Source organism: Gossypium arboreum, chromosome 4 (genome assembly GCF_025698485.1).
Source record: "Gossypium arboreum isolate Shixiya-1 chromosome 4, ASM2569848v2, whole genome shotgun sequence".
NCBI classification, from domain to species: Eukaryota; Viridiplantae; Streptophyta; class Magnoliopsida; order Malvales; family Malvaceae; genus Gossypium; species Gossypium arboreum.
Genome location: NC_069073.1, coordinates 56,070,954 through 56,075,794, shown reverse-complemented (window position 1 = coordinate 56,075,794; position 4,841 = coordinate 56,070,954). Strand labels below are relative to the sequence as shown.

Genomic DNA, 4,841 nt, shown 5'->3' with positions numbered 1-4,841 from the left:
TTAATCATACAATACTTATTATATTTATTATGTAATTTATATATAAAAATAAATATAAAAACTTAATGGATAAAAAATTAATTGTTTAGTTTAATAATTCAAAATTAATTGGAAAATCAATTTGCCATAACTCAATGTACTATATTGGTGCGAGGTAATTTTCAATTATTTTTTATTTTGTATAAATTAAAAATATTATGATGTATTTAATTTTGATTTCTAATTTAATATTAAAATTTTTACTTTTAAAATACAAATTCTTTTACCATCAATATAAAATCTGAAAATGATTTGAGAAAAAAACAATTTTGTAAAACAAAAATATTTTACAACTAAAAAGAAAACATGATATTTGGTTAAAAATTATATTTGATATATTGATAGAGAATAATTTTGTACATAATTAATAAATAAAATGATGACATGTTATTAAAAGTATTTTTAAAATATATTAATAATATGTTTTTTTAGATTAAACAATTAGGATTTATTATTAAAATGAAAAAAAATCACAACCCAGCTAAAACCAAGAGTTGCTCTAGAAGCATCTTTTCAGCATTAGCAACAATTAATTAGGCAAGACTCATGAATAAATTTAAGAAAACAACTTTCATAATTACTTATTTTTAAAATGTACCAAACGAATTCTCAGCTTACCACCATTCCTCTCAAGGCTCGTTATTTCTTCGATTTGCATGACGACCCACCATATTTCAAATGGATAGGCTCTTCTGTCGATCTCTTTCCACTGTCGTTTTTGCAAAACCAGGTACCTTCCTTCTCATATTCCATAATTCCCCTCGTCTCAGACCTTCTGTAGCAAGTAGATGAGATGAGCAACCCTATTTTTAGGTCGGTGCCCAAATATGAATTTACAAGTCTGAAAACCCTTACTCAACCACTGACAGTCTTTGATGTAGGCATGTATATCTGACTTATCATCAATCATCCTCCATGTTTTTTTTAATTACAGATTTTGCCTCTCCTTCTATCTCCTCAGCCATAACTCCCAAATCGACTCCCAGTTGGAGTCTCTGAACACAGGCAAGAGCCTCCGCTGCAAAACAAAAGGTACATTATCATTGAGAGTAGTTCTTGCTACCAAAACCATTACATTCGAATCCCTAACCACAAGCCCTGAACAAGACCTATTATCCTTCTTGTTGTATGCTGCATCAAAGTTGATTCTGGCAAATGGACTTTTCGGTGCCTTCCAACTCTCATTCCCCAGCAGATTAGCAGGTAAGACTTTTTCCAACCCATCCAGTTCTATAATGTAGCTTCAGACAAAATTAGCAATTTCTAACCCAGATTTCTTTTGCCTTTCATGTATCCACTTGTTCCTTTCTGTCCACAATACCCAAATTGCACATGTAAAGATTCGACACTGACTACCAGGTAATCCAATCTATAAAACTCGCCTCTTCCACTAATTCTGGCCAAGCACAATTTAATTGTCTCCATGTATCCCTTGTTATAAGACACTCCCTAAACACATGTTCATAGGTCTCCACTGTTACTGCGCATTTTGGACAAACAACCTCATTTGTCAGTCTCCTGTATTGTAGATTACATAGAGTAGGGGTAAAGTTTCTACAACATTTCCAAACTGTAATTTTCAATTTAGAGGGCATGTAATGCATGTATTTTGTCTAGTTTTGTAACTGGTTAGGATCCCCTGATAATTGTAATAGCATTTTGTAAGCACTACGAACAGAATACTCACCTGAGGCCTCACCTTTCCACACCAGATAATCCTCATGAGGAATCCTTGCCAACAGGATTTTTAAAACTCTCTCAACATCAGTTACGCAGAAGGTATTTTTGATAAACTCTCCTTTCCATTGTCTTGAATCCCTATCTATAAGATCAACCACCATCATTGCATTTTCCACTACTTTGAATTTTGTGATCCCCAGTACCAGGCACCCAAGCTGCATCTTTAATTGGAATTTTTGTTCCAGATCCAACACTCCGGCACATCCCGTCATGGAGCATACCTTTGGTAGCCCAAATGCTCATCCAGGTATAAGAAGATATATTATCTAAGCTTGTATTTAAAGAATCTATTTCGGGGTAGTATTTAGCTTTTAATGTATGAGCAAGTAAAGAATTCAGAAAATTAATTAACCTCCATCCTTGTTTTGCTAGTAATGATAAATTGAATTTCGCTGAACATCGAAAACCAAGACCCCCATTCTTCTTTAATTCACCTAGTTTCCTCCATTCGCACCAATGAATACCTTTCTTACCATGCCCTTTCTACCACCAGAATTTCACAAATATACTTTCCATTTCTTTGTAAAGAGAGTTCGGAAGTAAAAAAACAAGCCATAGTTTATGTAGGAATTTAATAAAAATTTCTTTACCTGATTGAGATAAATACCTTGTGCTCCAACAATCAATCTTACACCTTAGCCGATCTTTAAGCAATTGAAAGGCCTCCTTTTCGCCCTACCTACCATATTAGGAAGGCCCAAGTATTTTTCGGGATTTGTCAAATTACGAACATTTAGAATTTTTTATACCAACTTCTTGGACTTATTAGAGGTATTTGAGCTATAAAAAGCAGTTGATTTTTCATAATTCACGCACTGATTCGAAACTTCCTCATACTCCTTAAGGATTCCTTTCGAAACATTCACTCCCTTTAAAGAACCCTCCCCAAATAGGATACAATCATCGACAAACAATAAATGTGAGATCTTTGGTCCCCGTCGACTGATTTTGGAACCTTCCAAAGTTCCTTCTCGTCTAGCCAATCTTATCAAAAATGACAGTCCTTCACTGCAAACCAAAAATAAATAGGGACTTAATGAATCCCCTTACCTTAAACCTCTGGTAGGTTTAAATTTATAACCCTCTTTTCTATTGATCACTGTTAAGTACGAAACAGTGCTAATACACTACATGAAAAAATCTACGCTAGTCGAGTCAAAGCCCATCTTCAACATCATTTGTCTTATAAACAATCATTCAACTCAATCGTAGGCTTTGCTCATGTTCAATTTAAACGCCAGCAAGCCTTTTCCCCCTGTTCTTTTGCTTGAAAGTATGAAGAACTTCAAAAGCAAGAAGGACATTATCTATCATCAGATGACTCGGACCAAGCATACTCTGGGCCTTATCAATGCAATAATTTTATATAAGACCGTGCAAAGACTCTTAGGTCTGAAATTTTCCACCTTCGAAGGCTGAGAAATTTTTGGAATAAGCAATAAACCGTAGACATACCTCCATTTAATATTTCAAGGCAAAGAATACTTACTTCCCCTAATGAAGCTCCATAATTTTTGAAAAATGCCACTGGGAAGCCATCAAAACCAACAGCTTTTGTTGTGCCCATTCCTTTCAATGTAGCAAACACCTCTTCATACATATACCTGGACGGCAGCATCTGATTCATATCAGCAGTAATACATTTTTCCACACTTGACAAAACATGCTCCATACATCTGACTCCTTTTGAAGCGAAAATGTTAGTAAAATATTTACGCATAGTGATGATCCCTTAATTGGGCCCGAACCGAAGCTGCCATTTGGGCTTAAAAAGTGGGCTATGGATGAGAAACCTAAAAAGGCAATTAAGGGCTCTAAAGTCCAAACTGTTGGATTTTAATTAGTCTATTAATTTCCACAGGTTTGTTTTATGTTTTAATCAAACATCATAAATATGTCTTAAATTATTATGTCTTGTTTAATTACATGTTTAATATGTGTGTTAATTATGTCCTAGTTTATTACATCATTATTATGTGTCTTAAGCATGTTTAATGTGTCTTAAAAGTGGGTTTTAATTCTGTCCAAGTTAAGTTATTACAGCTTTGTCTCAACATTTATAGTGTCCTAATGTTTATTTATTTTGTCTTAAAAGGAATATCAATGGCTGGTCAACTTATGGGGAACGAATGCAACCTTTCAAAATAGGAATTAAAAACCATTAAAATCCTTGAAGAAGCATGGTACATTTGGTCACATTAAGGATAGTGCATGAAGGAATTTTGATGGACTTTTAAGAGTGAATGAATGATCATTTTCGTCCATGAACCAGTAGTTTCTAGAAGCAAGCCATTCCCTTTTTCCCAAGCAAGGATGTCTGCCATTTATTAAAGTGGATGCAGGGAGGGGGTTGTTCGTTTTTTACGAAAGAATCAAAAGCTTTCACACCAAGTGGCCGATCGGTTTTGGGAAGAAAAGATGACTTTTGATGCACCATTGAATGCCACCATCCACAAAGGAGCTGAATACTTCTCTTGGTTATTTCCTTAATCAATAAGCATGCATGAAACAAATTTATGAAATTCTTTTGGCTGTTTGGTTAAAGAGAAGACTTTAATATCTTTTGTGGATATTCTAGAACTGCAATAATGACTGGTTTGTGGCCATTCGTTTTACCCTTTAAGTTGCCTATATATATTTTGTTTATGGCATTGCTGTAAGGTTAGACTTTGATGAATTTATATAACTAGTTCTCTTTGTTCTTTTAAGAACTACCAAACTTATCAAGAAATTCCTTCATGTGGCATTCACCCCAAAATTTGATCTTTATCACTTTCCCAAAGTGTGGCGATCAAAACCTTATACCTCTAGTTCCTATCTCATTATAGATAGTGGGTCAAGGTCTCTATCATTTTCCAAACTTCTCGAGTTTTAAACAACCTTATAGAAATTAGGTTGCATTGTCTTATAGCGTCGATTCATTTCTGGTTCGTTTAAGTTCGTAAGTTATATCCAAAGCTATCATTTGTTTATTTTCCTTTTTTATTTCCACCGACTTTTAAGTGTGTACCTATTTAGACGATCAAGAACTTAAAATTGTGAATTTATTTTCAATCACGTAA

The 4,841-nt window shown here is 34.1% G+C and overlaps 1 long non-coding RNA gene across 5 annotated transcripts; it reads left to right on the top strand.

The window, feature by feature from the left end:
- Positions 1-519: 519 nt before the first annotated feature.
- Positions 520-4,490, top strand: LOC108487410 (uncharacterized). Of its 5 annotated transcripts, none has more exons than XR_008281329.1 (5): positions 520-769; positions 974-1,398; positions 1,752-1,818; positions 1,965-2,026; positions 3,875-4,490. It is a non-coding gene; the product is annotated as an uncharacterized LOC108487410 (long non-coding RNA). The 5 variants fall into 5 exon arrangements; XR_001871632.2 differs by lacking the exon at positions 3,875-4,490 and having other exon boundaries at positions 527-769; positions 974-1,242; positions 1,380-1,398; positions 1,920-2,185; XR_008281328.1 differs by lacking the exon at positions 3,875-4,490 and having other exon boundaries at positions 530-769; positions 974-1,242; positions 1,380-1,398; positions 1,965-2,185.
- The last annotated feature ends 351 nt before the right edge of the window (positions 4,491-4,841 follow it).